The sequence below is a fragment of the Theropithecus gelada genome, chromosome 5, assembly GCF_003255815.1.
Source record: "Theropithecus gelada isolate Dixy chromosome 5, Tgel_1.0, whole genome shotgun sequence".
NCBI lineage: Eukaryota > Metazoa > Chordata > Mammalia > Primates > Cercopithecidae > Theropithecus > Theropithecus gelada.
Window position 1 is genome coordinate 71304048 of NC_037672.1, and position 17118 is coordinate 71321165.

The 17118-nt window shown below is 39.6% G+C and overlaps 1 protein-coding gene across 4 annotated transcripts in view; it reads right to left on the reverse strand.

Moving 5' to 3' along the window:
• Window positions 1-17118, reverse strand: part of RUFY3 (RUN and FYVE domain containing 3) — a 102148-nt gene that overhangs the window by 64987 nt on the left and 20043 nt on the right. The gene's annotated exons all lie outside the window — the stretch shown is intronic.

The following is a 17118-nucleotide window of genomic DNA, read 5'->3' on the forward strand; positions in this document are numbered from 1 at the left end:
AAGGGCATAGCTTATTTAAGATTTACTTAACTAATTTCTTGACTATCATTCTGTTTCAGGTCTAAGAATGAAAAAATCAATAGACTAATTATGTAGCTCTGAAAAGATTTAAGCAGGTGGCACTGTAAACATCTACCCTTAAGGTACATAGTGACTCAATGATGGCAACAGTCTCGTCTGGTAGAACGCGACCCTTGCCCCTCTTGTACTTCTTTTTTCTCTGGATGAGGCAACTGGCTGAATGAAGCTCCTTTTCTACAAAGAAGTGCTTGAATGGGCTCAAAAAACGCTTCCCCTTTGTTTATGTATCCATGGTTGTGAAATCTCTTCTTGAGGTAGCCTTTCTCTAGCAGTATTGCTATAGGCAACCAAGTGACAGATTTTATAAGGCCTGGGGGTTATTTTGTCCCCTTGAGACAAAGTGTCTTTGATTTACAGTGTTAATTTTTAGAACTGTATTAGTTTCTTAAAGGAACACCTTTCTGAAGCCCCAAACACAGATATATCACATACATCCTTGAAGGGCTATTGTGAAAATAAAATCTAATACGTTTAAAGTACTTAGCAAATCATAGGTACTCAATGTCAACTTTACACTTACAACTGGATTTCTCTAAGTATATTTGCCATAATTATTCAAAGACAATAAAGTGAATGGAATTTTAAAAAGCCAGCTAAGCTAAATATTAAAAACAGGAAAAAAAATAAGTCGACCTAAAAAAACCAAATGACAAGTTAACAGCTGAGGTGCTATTAAATTAACCATAGTATTATTAGTTTGGTAACAAAGCAATTGTCATATATTAATTTTCATAAATGCTTTGAGGTTTTGTTCTAATCTAGTAATTTAGGCCAAGGCCTACTTTCTCCCCCAAAATATCAGCAAACAACAACAACAACAACAACAACAAAAAACGACAAATAGCCCTAGAAAAGGTAACACGTTAAGTCATTAACACTTGAGCCATTTAAATTTTACTGAGGCTGGGTGTGGTGGTTCATGCCTGTAATCCCAGCACTTTGGAAGGCAGAGGTGGGAACACTGCCTAGCCCGTGAGTGTAAGAACAGCCTGCTCAATATAGGGAGACCAAGCTATTTGAGAGATCGAAACAGGAGGATCACTTGAGGCCAGTAGTTTGAGGCTGCAATAAGCTATGATCATGCCATGGCACTCCAGCCTGGCTGACAGAGTGAGATTCAAAAATAAAGTAATATAAAATAAAAATAAAATAAAATAATATAAATAATAAAAATAAAATAATATAAATAATAAAAATAAAATAAAATTATTGAGCATTTATGGTGAGCAAAAGACTTTACTAAGGCAATAGAAGTTAAAAAGATGAAACATCCGGCTGGGCACGGTGGCTCATGCCTGTAATCCCAGCACTTTGGGAGGCTGAGGCAGGCGGATCATGAGGTCAGGAGATCAAGACCATCCTGGCCAACATGGTGAAATCCTGTCTCTATTAAAAATACAAAAAATTAGGCAGGTGTGGTGGCGCGTGCCTATAGTCCCAGCTACTCAGAAGGCTGAGGCAGGATAATTGCTTGAACCCGGGAGGCAGAGGCTGCAGTGAGCCGAGATCGTACCACTGCACTCCAGCCTGGGTGACAGAGCAAAATTCCATCTCAAAAAAAAAAAAAAAAAAGAAAAAGAAAAACCCATAGACAATGTTCTTGAGATCTAAATAACGATGATACAAGGTTTAAAAGAAATTAAGGCTGGGCGTGGTAGCTCACGCTTGTAATCCCAGCACTTTGGGAAGCCAAGGCAGGCAGATCGCTTAAGTCCAGGAGGCGACCAGCCTAGACAACATGGCGAAACCCTGTCTCTGCCAAAATTACAAAAACAATTAGCCAGGTGTGGTAGTGCATGCTTCTAATCCCAGCTACTGAGGAGGCCAAGGCAGGAGGATTGCTTGAGCCTGTGAGGAGGAGGCTGCAGTGAGCTGAGATTGTACCACTTGCACTCCAGCCTGGATGACAGAGTGAAACCCTATCTCAAAAAAAAAAAAAAAAAAGGAATTAATAGGCTGGGCATGGTGGCTCCCGCCTGTAATCCCAGCACTCTGGGATGCCTAAGTGGGCAGATCACTTGAAGTCAGGCGTTCAAGACCAGCCTGGCCAATATGGTGTAACCCTGTCTCTACTAAAAATACAAAAATTAGCCGGGTGTGGTGGTGTGTGCCTGTAATCCCAGCTATTCAGGAGGCTGAGGTAGGATAATTGCTTGAACCCAGGAGGTGGAGATTGCAGTGAGCTGAGATGGTGCCACTGCACTCCAGCCTGGTTGACAGAGCAAGACCCTATCTCAAAAAAAAAAAAAAAAAAAAAAAAAAAAAAAAAAAAAAGAGGAATTAATATTAGTCACATAAGTGAAGATAAAACAGATTCTTAGGTGAGCAGCTAGGTGACACTAGAAGGCTACGGAGGACCAGGCCTGATGGGGAGTGAAGGATGAGGAAAGGAAGCCCTGACCAGTAGACCCTTTGCTCTCATGCTGGAATGGCTATGCTGGCAGAGATAACGTCTCTAAGATACTTTAGCTGGGAAGCTGCTGTCCACAGGACTGGACACTGGGATTCTCAGACAAAATGTAGTATATCTCATATATACCCTAGCTTTGTATCTCTGTAAGAAAGAAAAAGGAAATCCCCGCATGCAGCTTTTTCATCCCAAAAAGCAAATTCTAGCAATCTTAGAAAAGCAAGCAGTTTCTCATTGCACAATTAAGAGTAAAAACTCCCTTCTGCTTAGAACACTACTGTTAGCTTAAAAAAAAAAGTAGAGAAAGTAGTATCATGAGGTTTTCAGCTGCTGAACCAACTGTCTTGAAAACCACAACTGTATCCTTTGGAAAGTTCAGATGTTAATATAGCATGAGAAAAATGCAACCAACTGCAGCAGAAAAGACAAAACCAAGCTTTGATGAGTAGCTAACATGAAAGTTTATGATACCATGCTTTTCAACATTTGTTTTAATTGTTTAAAGTAGCTTGGCAATATGTATAAAAATTAAAAACTAAAAATTGGTAAAATATTCAAGTTATACACATAACAATTTTTCCAAAACTGTCTTGGGTAGAAAAATTTAGAAACAACCTAAAAAATGCCTGTAATAAAGAAATAGTCAAAGAAATTATGGCACATTCAGGCCAGGTGCAGTGGCTCATGCCTGTAATCCCAGCACTTTGGGAGGTCAGGGTGGGTGGATCACCTGAGGTCAGGAGTTTGAGACCAGCGTGGCCAACATGGTGAAACCCCATATCTACTAAAAATACAAAAATTAGTCGGGCATGGTCGCGGGCACCTGTAATCCCAGCTACTTGGGAGGCTGAGGCAAGAGAATCACTTGAACCCGGGAGGCGGAGGTTGCAGTGAGCTGAGACCATGCCATTGCACTCCAGCCTGGGCAACAAGAGCAAAACTCCATCTCAAAAAAAAAAAAAAAAAAAAAAGAAAGAAAGAAAAAGAAAAGAAATTATGGCACATCCAACAACTGAAGACATTAAACAAAATGATACAAATTTCAATTTACCCACATGGAAAGATATTGCAGAGGAAAAAAGGCAGGTCACAGCACAGGTGTGGTATGATCTTACATACATACAATTTTGTGACTTTGCAAGTGAACCTTCAGTGTATACATTGAAAAAGAGAATCTGATATTAAATCTTAACAGTGGTTATCCCTAGGAGTATTAGAAATGTAGGTGCATTCTATTATTTCGTATTTTATACTTTTCTGTATCTTGTGACTTAAAATGCAAATATATCAGCTCTATAACTAAAGTTGTCTTCATTAAAAATATCTATACATAATAATGTTAAAGACATTTTTTCGTTTCTTTCTTTGTTTTTTTTTGAGACAGGGTCTCAACTCTGTCACCCAGGATCACAGCTCACAGCAGCCTCGACCTCCCGGGCTCAAGTAATCTCACCATCCTCCCCTGTCAGCCTCCTGAGTAGCTGGGACCACAAGCATGCACCACCACATCCAGCTAATTTTTTTTTTTCTTTTTTTTGAGACGAAGTTTTGCTCTTGTTGCCCAGGCTGGAGTGCAGTGATGTGATCTCATTTCACTGCAACCTCCACCTCCTGGGTTCAAGCACTTCTGCCTCAGCCTCCCGAGTAGCTGGGACTACAGGCGTCCGCCACCACGCCTGGCTAATATTTTGTATTTTTAGTAGAGACAGGGTTTCACCATGTTGGCCAGGCTAGTCTCGAACTCCTGACCTTGGGTGATCCACCCACCTTGACCTCTCAAAGTGCTGGGATTACAGGCATGAGCCACAGCACCCAGTCGCACCCAGCTAATTTTTAATTTTTTTGTAGATACAGGGTTTTGCCATGATGTCCAGGCTGGCCTTGAACTCCTGAGCTCAAGCAATTCGCCTGCCTTGGCCTCCCAAAATGTTGGGATTACAGGTGTGAGCCACCACACCCAGCCAATATTTTCTTCAAAAACATTGTTTTCAACACACTGACATACAATTTTGAGAATATTTAATTATGATGAAAAATATATAATTACTTAGCAGCCATTTGGGGAGAAGTCTTTTTCACTGTTCCTCTACACATGTGCTTCTAAGCTCATCAAATACTTCTATTTGTTCTCTGGAAAAGCTCAAATACCAAAAATTGCAAAGGAACAGATTTTAGTATTTATAGCCCTGTACTCAAAAGCACTTCATAGTAGTCACAGTTGACTGGTGGGGACTAGAGGAACCACAATGAAAAAACATGCCCAATTGTACACTCTCCACCTCCCCCTCAAGAGGGGCACCACCAAAAAAGCAAAATGCAGAACAAGCTACTCAAGAGTACAGAGTACTGTGGATGCTCTCAAACGACAGCACTTGCTCTTTCCAACCAGATCTTGGTTGGTACCCAGGCTTGGGAATCTGACAACGTGAATTCTGTTCTGAGTTCTATCACTGAGCGGCAGTTATCTTATCTGGCACAGCATTTCCTTTTGGAAAATGATTCATATTTCAGTGATTAGTTTAGGACAAACGACTTTTGGGTGTTAGAAGCTGATAACCCAAAGAAGAATTAATGTGAGTTCTGTTATGAAGGGCACAAATTAAAGATTAAAGTAGAAGCTCTGTTCCACGAAAATTCAGAAAAGGCTCACCAATAGAAGAAAAGACTGTAAGGCACTATGGTTAATGACAGTGCACTGAAGCCAACACCAGTGCAGGAGTATGAAGGAGATAGGAAGAAACTGAAAGTAGCCCTGAAACAGGAAGGAAAAACTGATTTTATGCGGAGTATGTTACGGTCAGGTCAGAGGCAACATGCAGCTCTTTTGTGGTTTAGATAGGAACTGGCATACAAGTACAGAGCTACTGATATTTCTCACCCAGATTTAGAATTTTACAAAATCCTAGAAGCTAAGTCGGTAAAACTTACCTTGAAAGGGTGACTAGCCAGGTTATTTTCAGGGCAGAGCAACAAGAAGGGATGAACCTTGTCCAAGAACTTTGTCCCATAGGCTTCTGAGACTGTATTAAAAGCTACAACCTTCTCACTTCGAGAAGTTCACTGAGACTGCCTTCTGAACACATAATCACAGCTTGGAGAACCTGACAGTGTAAATCTAAGGCGGACTGCACTGGTGGCAACAAATGTTTCTGTAATCTCACCAAGGGCCAATTACAAAAGGGGGTGTGCCACAGTGAAAGCAAAGAATAATAACACAATTCTGTGAAAAAGAGAATCCCAATGACTCAGGTTTTATTTTCCAAACACTTAGGAAAGGAATCAATCAAATGCTGTAAATGCTTCTAAATCTAGACACTGTGGGGCCCCCCATACACTGCAAACAGCTTTTAAACAGCTAAGAAAACAAAGCATGCCAGTAAATAAACACAGGTCTGTGAAAAAGCTCAAAATAAAATGCCTAATAGAAATCTTAAAAAATTATATTGGAAATTGAATCTAAAGCAGTAGCCCTTCTGTGAGGCAAATGTTCCCACTCACAGATGTGTGAAACTGTCATAGAAGGTACTGATATATAATACAAATATCTGTTGGATGGATGATTGCACACCCGTTAAATTTTCATAGAGTTTTTTCCCTTGAAAAAGGAGCATTTGTTTTCATATTAGAGTAATATGTCCTCTTGTAGAATATTTGGGAGATATAAAGAAACATAAAGAATATTATAAAAATCACCTGTAATTCCACTATCCGGAGATAATCAATTTTTATATTTTTGATATATTTCCTTTTACTTGTGTTTATGTATACCTATGCTTAAAAAAATTGTGACTATAGTAAATATGCAGCTTAAGAGACAGCTTTTAAAGTTACATCCAAACATTACCCTATACATCAAATATCATTCCACAATAATTTTTAGTGTAAGGTGTTCTACAACTTATTGAATAATTTTCCTCTTAGGCTATTTAAGTTGCTCTCAAGATTGTGTTACACGAAGTCAGAATACTGTGATAAATATACAGTACATACATAAACTTTTTGTTTGTACCTCTCATTATTTCCTTAGGATACGTGTCTGGTACAATTACTGAGAATTAACTTTTTTAGGGTCCTTGATTCACAATGATAAAATGATTTCTATAAAGGATGTACCAATGCACATTCTCACTAGCAGAGGCCCCAAGTCGTCCCATATTGTCATCAATACTATATATTATTAATATATATATTTAAAACCATAAATTACATTATTCTAACTTATATTTTCCAAATAATATATAGTTGGTCCAGAATATGAGATTAAAAAATTGAAAATAAAGAAAACATTAGAAACCATAAATTAAATTGTGTGTAATGGAGGAAGACAAAGTCTTTTATTATTTATTTATTTATTTAGAAATGGAGTCTCGCTCTGTCGCCCAGGTTAGAATGCAGAGGCGTGATCTTGGCTCACTGCAACCCCCGCCTCCTGGGTTCAAGCGATTCTTCTGCCTCAGCCTCCCGAGTAGCTGGGATTACAGGCGCCCACCACTGCACTCAGCTTTTTTTTTTTTTTTTTAATACTTTAAGTTCTGGAGTACATGTGCACAATGTGCAAGTTTGTTACATAGGTATACATGTGCCATGTTGGTTTGCTGCACCCATCAACTCGTCATTTATATTAGGTATTTCTCCTAATGCTATCCCTCCCCCAGCCCCCAGCCCCCCGACAGATCCCCGGTGTGTGATGTTCCCTTCCCTGTGTCCATGAGTTTTCATTGTTCGACTCCCACTTATGAGTGAGAACATGCGGTGTTTGATTTTCTGTCCTTGTGATAGTTTGCTCAGAATGATGGTTTCGAACTTCATCCATGTCCCTACAAAGGACATGAACACATCCTATTTTATGGCTGCATAGTATTTCATGGTGTATATGTGCCACATTTTCTTTATCTAGTCTATTATTGATGGATATCTGGGTTGGTTCCAAGTCTTTGCTATTATGAATAGTGCTGCAATAAACATACGTGTGAATGTGTCTTTATAACCGCATGAAAATTCTTTCTTTTAAAATGGTTTTATGGAGTAATAGGGAATCACTGAGTTCACCAGAAGTTTGTTGGATATCTACCATAAATAGTACACAGTACTATGTGGCCTTCTGAAGAATGCCAAAGAAAAGGTTTGCCCTGAAGAACTTTCTATATAATTTCAGAAATAAGGAATCCCATACATTAAATAACTGGAGAATGATTCCCAGCATATTCAAACACATGTCCCAGACGCTACCCAGTGATTCTGATTCAGGACATGAAAGGTGTGAGATCTGTTACAGAAGGACTTGTAGATGAAGGGAGTCAGGGGTCCATTACCCTTGATATAACACTAGCATGAAGAATCACAAGTCGGAATAGTAAAACAAAAAGAATAATCAGGGTTTTACTGAAGCACAGTCTGACTGGAACCGGTAAGTATGCTGAAAAGGAGTTTGAAAAAACATTGAATAAAAAAAAAATCATCCAAAGAAGGGCATGAGAATGTTTGGCTAAAAGAGTAATGGTTATGTATTACAATGTAACGAAATAGTAGCTACTATTTCAAACAATCTGTAATGGCGAACATTACTGCTATCCCAAACTGCTTTTCAGGCTAAGCGCGGTGGCTCATTCCTGTAATCCCAGTACTTTGGGAGGCTGAGGCGGGTGATTGCTTGAGCCCAAGAGTTCAAGACCAGCCCGGCCAACATGGCAAAACCCTATCTCCATTAAAAATACAAAAATTAGCCAGGCATGGTGGTGCACATCTGTAGTCCCAGCTACTCCGGAGGCTGAGGCAGGAGAATCGCTTAAACCTGGGAGGCGGAGGTTGCAGTGAGCCGAGATTGTGCCACTTTTCAGACTGGGCAACAGAGCGAAACTCCGTCTCAAAACAAAAACAAAACAAAACTGCTTTTCTTATTGCTTTTGTACATCTGCTTCAGAAAGCTAAATTTAGCATATAGAGATGTCACTTGCCAGCCAGGTCAGTTTCAGCAGTGTACTATTTTTGCTGTTTGGTAGTATATGCACAATTATGTAAATATTTTCATTTACTTTATAAAAGTGAGCGAAAAGAGGAAAAAGAAAACAAGTGGACAAAAAGCTCAGTCTCCACTTTAACAGACGGCAATCACTGGCCGGGCATGGTGGTTCATGCCTGTAATCCCAGCACTTTGGGAGGCTGAGGTGGGCAGATCACCTGAGGTCAGGAGTTCGAGACAAGCCTAGGCCAACATGACGAAACCCCTTCTCTACTAAAAGTACAAAAATTAGCCGGGCATGGTGGCAGGCACCTGTAATCCCAGCTACTTAGGAGGCTGAGGCAGGAGAATTGCTTGAACCCAGGAGGCAGAGGTTGCAGTGAGCCGCGATCGCGCAACTGCACTCCAGCCTGGGCGATAAGAGCGAGACTCCCTCTCAAAAAAAAAAAAAAAAACAAACAAACAAGATGGCAATCACCAAGCCTGTCCCAGCTGGGATGCTTTTGGCCTTATCTGGATGCTCACTGTACTTAAGTTGCCAATGCTGTGTTCAATTGTGTATAAAACTTCTGGAAATACGTCATCAGAGACTGGGAAGAAGACTCTTCCTATTAAATGCAGGCCTATTGTTGGACTTGCACTCTAGAATTCTGAGACAGGAGTGTTGTGTATGAGTTGAGCCATTGGTTGTCTGAGTTTGAATCCTGCCTCTACCAGTTATTACATCCTTGAATGTCAGTTTATTTTACTTTTTTAAATTTTTGAGTTGGAGTTTCACTCTTGTCACCCAGGCTGGAGTGAGTACAGTGGTGCGATCTTGGCTCGCTGCAACCTCTGCCTCCCGGGTTCAAGCGATTCTCCTGCCTCAGCATCTCAAGTAGTTGGGATTATAGGTACCTGCCACCACGCCTGGCTAATCATTTTTTTTTGTATTTTTAGTAGAGATGGATTTTCACCATGTTGGCCAGGCTAGTCTTGAACTCCTGACCTCAGGTGATCCACCCGCCTCGGCCTCCCAAAGTGCTGGGATTATAAGTGTGAGCTACTGCGCCTGGCCAAATGTCAGTTTATTTGTAAATTGGGGTTAATAACTATACTTAGGCTCAAAAGATTGTTGTAAAAATTAAATGAGATAATACATTTTTAACACTTGGAGTAAATAATTCCTGGCAGAAAGTAACTAATTGGGCCAGACGTATATTTTATTGCATTCAACTGATCATCTGTGCATCACCTCTCAAAGTCAGATTCCTCATCCCTAAAAGAAGGTTAATAGAAAAGCACATATTTTGGTAGGGTGAGGTGGCTCACGCATGTAATCCCAGCACTTTGGGAGGCCAAGGCGGGTTCAAGGAGTTCAAGACCAGCCTGGCCAACATGGTGAAACCCTATCTCTACTAAAAATACAGAAATTAGCTGGAAATGGTGGTGGGTGCCTGTAATCCCAGCTACTTGGGAGGCTGAGGCAAGAGAATCACTTGAACTGGGGAGGCAGGGGTTGCAGTGAGCCAAGATTGCACCACTGCGTTCTAGCCTGGGTGACAAGAGCAAGACTCCATCTCAAAAAAAAAAAAAAAAAAAAGGAAAAGAAAAACACATATTTCTTGATAACTGATAACTCATTGATTTTTAATCAATTATTTTCTTATTTATAGAGGTTCAAGAAAGGACAATGCTAAAACTTGAGTTTAAGCTACTACTAATGTTCATCTTTAGTCTGTCTGATAAATAACTTGTTTAGACTACTCTATAAAGTTAGATATAAAAATATAAATATAAAATAAAATGGCAATGTATTTAAGAATATGGCTTAAACTGCTGTGGCTCCAGCTACTGATTCATGAATAACTACTAACATAAATAGCTACCATTTACAGGGTGCTTTACATTAATTATCTCATTTAATCCTCCTAAACTCTCAAGTAGTTACTATTAATATTCCCAGTTAAGAGGAGAGAAAAACTCAAGCATGGTGGTTCACATCTGTAATCCTAGCACTTTGGGAGACTGAAGTGGGCAGATCACTTGAGGTCAGGAGTTGGAGACCAGACTGGCCAACATGGGGAAACCTCATCTCTACTAAAAATACAAAAAAATTAGCTGGGTGTGGTGGTGTGTGCCTGTAATCCCAGCTACTCAGGAGGCTAAGGCAAGAGAACTGTGTGAACCCAGGAGGTGAAGGTTGCAGTGAGCCGAGATCGCGCCATTGCACTCCAGTCCAGGCGACAGTGTAAGACTCTGTCTCAAAACAAAACAAAAAAACAACTCAAGCATGAAGGGATAACTCGTGCAATGTCACATGACTACTGAGTAGTGGGGTAAGGAACTGAATCCAGGTCCAGGTCCAAGTCACAAAATCCATACTTTTAACCACTATCCTATATTATCTCTAAATTAATGACCATCACAGTAGCTAAAACACCAATTGTCCAATCAACCTCATTATTGTACTAATTCCTTTACTGTTCTCAAATATACCCCATATTGAGAGTGATCAAGTTTTCCATAGTCTAATTAATATCCACCCAACTCTAAAGAGACTCATTAGGTATTCAGCAGATTTCTTCAGTCATTTTGAATTCTGTGTCAAAATTCTACTTAGAAATTTCCAAAACTCAAGGCCTCATTAAAAAAAAAAAAAAAAAAAAGTAATTTCCAAATCTCCACAACAAATATCCTTTTGTAATCGGAAAAAAGTCTTATTTTAAAAATCCAACTTAGCTTCACTTTAAAAAGCACACAAAAATTATTTTAAATTGCAATTTTTAACTTGCCTGCCACTCAAACCATATAAATATCGAAAAAATGATAACAGACAGTAGGAACGTGGAATAAAAAAGAAAATAGACCAAAAGCTGGACATTTAGTTTAAGAACAAGGAATGGTACTTAGATCATAAATTCTATTAAAAAAAAAATCTGTCTGAAACACTTTACAGAGTAAAGGCAATATATGCAAAATAACATTTTCTCTTTTGAAATACGATACTACTGCTGTCTTTTAGGCTAATTTCAATTTACAGACGGTCCCCGGCTTATGAGGATTCAACTTACGATATTTCAACTTTACAACGGTGAGAAAGTGATATGAGTTCAGTAGAAACCCTACTTCAAATTCTGAATTTTGATCTTTTCCCGAGCTAGCAATATGCCAGGTGATCCTCTCTCACGATCCTCTCTCAGCAGCAGCGAGCCGCAGCTCCCAGTCAGCCACATCATCCTACTCAGCCACACGATCAGCCTCAGATCAGGGTAAACAACCAATACGCTACAGGGTACTGTGCTGCCAGATGCTTCTGTGCAACTGTTGGCTAACTTAAGTCTTTTAAGCATGTTTAAGGCAGTCTAGCCTAAGCTATTTAAGCTATTAAGTTTGGTACAGTAGGTGTATTAAATGCATTTTCATTTTATGGTATTTTCAACTTAGGATGAGTTTCTCAGGACATAACCCCATCTTAATTCAAAGGAAATCTGTAATCACTTGAGACAACAAATGAGTCAGGATTTCATTCTTTAAAAATTCTCTTTAAAGTGTCAAAACTTTTACTAACATATACATTTCTAATTAGGTAAACTTTTTAAGGGTAAATGTGTTATAAACTGAGCCATAGCTATAGTTGGTTTTGTTGTTAAACATTCAATAATATTGAAGGTAATACTATAGCCTGCCCTTCATGTATGTGGACATGTGTATACATAACATGTATTGGTGAATTTCTTTAAAAAAATCTTTTTTTTTTTTTTTTTTTTGAGACAGAGTTTCACTCTTGTTGCTCAGGCTGGGGTGCAGTGGCACAATCTGGGCTCACTGCAACCTCTGCCTCCTGGGTTCAAGCGATTCTCCTGCCTCAGCCTCCCGAGTAGCAGGGATTACAGGCACCTGCCACCATGCCTGGCTAATTTTTTGTAATCCCAGCACTTTGGGAGGCCAAGGTGGGTGGATCGCCTGAGGTCAGGAGTTCAAGACCAGCCTGGCCAACATGATGAAACCTTGTCTCTACTAAAAGTACAAAAATTACCCAGGCGCAGTGGCGCCTGCCTGTAATCCCAGTTACTAGGGAGGCTGAGGCAGGAGAGCTGCTTGAACCTGGGAGGTGGAGGTTTCAGCGAGCTGGGAACTTGCCACTGCACTCCAGCCTGGGCAACAGAATGAGACTCTGTCTCAATAAACAAACAAACAAAAAAGTTACTATTTTCCTGATCCTAGAATTATATGTAACTTGTTTTGAGAATGTTACTCCAAGAAATTCAGATACATATGAGCATGTGACTTTAAAAAAAAATGGCAAAAATAAAACATTTCACTTCATCTCAGTAATACCACTTCTGAAATTCACATAATGATGTTTAAAGGTCTAACTGAAGTGTTCTGCTTCCATTCTTGAGAAAAACAGAGAACACATGTTCTCTAAAATTTTCATGGTGCTTTAAAAGTCCTTTACTTTGAAATTCTACATACTTCCAACATTGCTTTGGTTTTAAAAAAAAAAAAAAAAGAGAAGAAGAAGAAGAAAAGAAATCCCACTACGCTTTCACAAACTAAAAAAAAAAAGTCTCTGAGAGATCATTTCAATGGCGGTACATGTTTCTCTAAATTAAGAAAATGCACAGTGAATTTTCTATAAACAAGGCTGCTCCTCTAGTGCTGACATGGCACAAGCAAAGTAAGAAAGTAAGCCACATTCTCACATCTCTGAATGTCCATTTAAGTCTCACTCCTTTTATCCTCACCCCTGCCTTTCCATGTGAGGATTCCAACCCTTAATGGAAATTAGGGTACAGACTTAAGCCAGGATATGTAATCTGGAAAAGTGTAAATCTGATTAATGCTTCTGTGGAGCCCGTGGAAGGCTTAATTGAAAGAGTGATGGGCGGGGCGCGGTGGCTCACGACTGTAATCCCAGCACTTTGGGAGGCTGAGGCGGGCGATCACCTGAGGTCAGGAGTTTGAGACTAGCCTGAACAACATGGAGAAACCCTGTCTCTGCTAAAGATACAAAATTAACTGGGCATGGTGGCGCATGACTGTAATCCCAGCTACTCAGGGAGTCTGAGGCAGGAGAATCGCTTGAACCTGGGTGGCGGAGGTTGCAGTGAGCCGAGATGGCGCCATTACACTCCAGCCTGGGCATTAAGAGCGAAACTCTCTCAAAAAAAAAAAAGAAAAAAAAAAGAAAAAAAAAAAAGAGGGCGGGCGCGGTGGCTCAAGCCTGTAATCCCAGCACTTTGGGAGGCCGAGACGGGCGGATCACGAAGTCAGGAGATCCAGACCATCCTGGCTAACACGGTAAAATCCCATCTCCACTAAAAAATACAAAAAACAAAAACAAACAAACAAACAAACAAAAAACTAGCAGGGCGAGGTGGTGGGCGCCTGTGGTCCCAGCTACTTGGGAGGCTGAGGCAGGAGAATGGCGTAAACCCGGGAGGCGGAGCTTGCAGTGAGCTGAGATCCGGCCACTGCACTCCAGCCTGGGCGACAGAGCAAGACTCTGTCTCAGGAAAAAAAAAAAAAAAGAATAATGGTAGAGCTTTTGTTAGTCACAATCTATTAAGCATCAAGAACTCAAATTTTATCTTCCTTCTCCATTCTGTAATGGTAAAGGGAATCCAGCTTCTGCAGCCAGAAGTTGGAGTCATCCCAGGCACCGCCTCACCTTCATTCTCTAGCCACCCAGCCCTTCAGTCATCGGGGACATTCTACTTTTCCAAGGATTGTTCCTTTTGTGTTCACTCTCGCTGCCTTAATTTGAGATTGTCATCTCTTACCCAGACCATTTTAATAGTTATAGTTAGGGGTCCCTGAGAGCTTATATTCTTCTGATCCATCCGCTAGACTGTTGCCAGAGTGATCATTCCAAATACAAATCTTATTTCATGTTACTCCCAGATATAAAGCACCAGTAGCTTTTCATTACAGAATCAAATGCAGGCTTTTCAGTATGAATAAGAAGATTTCTACAGTCAAGCCCCTGCTTATCTTTCCAGCCTTGCTCCCTGTTGTGCCAAACAGAAGCCCACTGTGCTCCTGTTTGCTATTCCCTGGCTGGGCCAGCTCACTATGTACTGTTTGAAATGTCCTCCCTATGTTGGTCTGGTGATCACCTCGTTACCTTTTAAGGTCTCACTTAATGAAGCCTCTCCTGTGGAATCAATCACAGGACTGTGATTTCCCTTTAGGGGAAATCTATTTGCAATTAAACTTGTTGTAGATTTGCTTTTGGCTTTTAAAAATAGGGTATATAAGCCGGGTGTGGTGGCTCACACCTGTAATCCCAGCACTTTGGGAGGCCGAGGCGGGTGGATCACCTGAGGTCGGGAGTTCGAGACCAGACTGACCAACATGGAGAAACTCCGTCTCTACTAAAAATACAAAAAATACAAAAAATAGCTGGGCGTGGTGCCACATGCCTGTAATCCCAGCTACTTGGAAGGCTGAGGCAGGAGAATCGCTTGAACCCAGTGGGCGGAGGTTGCAGTGAGTCGAGATTGTGCCATTGCACTCCAGCCTGGGCAAAAAGAACAAAACTCTGTCTCAAAAAAAAAAAAGTATATAAAACAAAAGAGAGATAATCTCATTGACCACCAATAAGCATTGAGATAATGAAGTGAATGCTTTTTTTCTCATTTATTTAAGGGTTAAAGTAGGCAGAAACTCTAGGTCCAGGCCTGTACTTTGGACTGCTCAGTGAAGGGCCAGGAACTCTGGTTTTAAGAAAATAAAATGTGGACGCCACAGAGCCTCTATTGCTGAGTACATACGGTCGGTCTACATCATTTTAAGAGGGAACATTATGCTTTTTGCCTATTTTCTTTTGTAGGAGTAAGGAGACTTCACTCTAGGATTTGGGTGGTCACATGTTTTTCCCTCTATGAATCAGCCCGGAAAACAGTCTGAATACTTCTGCGTCCAGACATCAGGAGTTTCATTTTGTCAACAAGGTGAGATTCACATAATCATAGGCCTGGTGACCACCATTTAAATGCTTATAGATAAATTAAATATAATAACTGTCAGTGGTATTAACATAAAAGTGGATTATTTCTTGGGACCAAATGACTATTTAAATATCCAGAGTTTGGTAATGGAACAAGAAAATAATACTCATAGGCTTTCATGGGCCTATACTTTCTTTATTTTCATTTCTAATTATTTAAAATAATGGCTTTCTTGCCCAATTTAAGGCAAAATTCTAAAATGCACTATTAGCATTTCTCTCTTTTCTTCCAAATCCTCTATAGTTGATTAAAGGTCTTGGAAACTCTGTATTCATGATTTCTTTAATCAGTAGACATACAATTTATTGCTTAGGTTATAGCTCTCACACATTTTCCATACTGAGAAATGTGTTGCTACAGATTTCTCTATGAAGAATTCAAATGACACTGCTACAAACGCTTACATGAACCAAACAGCTCACTTTTGCGTATCCGTAGGAATATTGCTCCAAAAACATATATTCGAAGTGCTAAAATTGTTAAAAATTATTTTTGAGACACTGATAAACTAGATTTCATAATAAAGGGAATATTTCATATTGTATGACTCTCAAAATGGACGGGAACACATTTTTTTCAAACAAAATATGTAAACTGAGGCAGCTGCCAGAAGACTTCTTGGTAGCCTTCTAAAACTGTATTTTTCTTCTGTCAAGACTTTTAAAGCTTTGGAGGCTGCTTTAAGTAGTACTGGAATTGCTGGATGCAACGATGTTTTGATGAAAATACAGAATAAAATAATAATAAAAAATAAATAGTACTGGCATTGCATGGAATTTCAGCTGATGTCTTATAACTTGTGCACATAACGAAACTTACAGCCAAAGAAAGCTGTCCAATTAACAAACCAATTGTTACAAGATGCAAAGGGTCTTAAAAATCACTTAAACATTGTTCTTAAAGACACACCCAAAATGACTGCTTTGTGTTCTGTGATATTAACCATCCCTAAAACTTTATCAAGGCTAAGGCTGACTGGGAAGATAAAATCCTTATCAAACACAATGGGCAAACTCTGAGTCATGATAAGATTTCAACTCAAGGTCAAAGGCAGAGAATCACCTTTCCTAACCCCATCTGCTAGGTACAATTCACCTATGGTCTTCTTTGTCTTGTCGATGTGCCTAACTATCAGGCAGATGTTTATAAAGAATTTCTCCTCACATGCAAGCGTTTTTGTTTTCATCAGTATAAGGACGGAGAATAAACCCTAGCTAAGAAGCCACTGTATTAAAAACAAAATAATTTGTAGCTATGACTCAAATAAATCTTTCTGTGGCATTAAGAGAATTAAAGGGTAGAAGCAGAAAACCTCTCATAAATTAGGAAAAGTCCAGGAAAAAAGTCACAAGTCAAGAGACCACAAAGATCTCAGAGGTACTGACAGTGGAAATCTCAAATGGATCATAAGAGTTACCACAAATAATTTATAAAAAGCAATGGCCAATAGATTCCAATATTACCATTCTATTGTAATATATAGGGATCCCATATTAATCATATTTAACCTTTCCAAGGCATTATGCTGAAACTTATTTTCTCATCTAACCTAATAATCCATATTGTTAAAAAAGATATTTTATCAAATCTTCCCTAGATGTCATAACCTGCTTAACATTATATCTTCATATAATGGTGAGGATACCCTGGTGTTTCTACTGTATTCATCA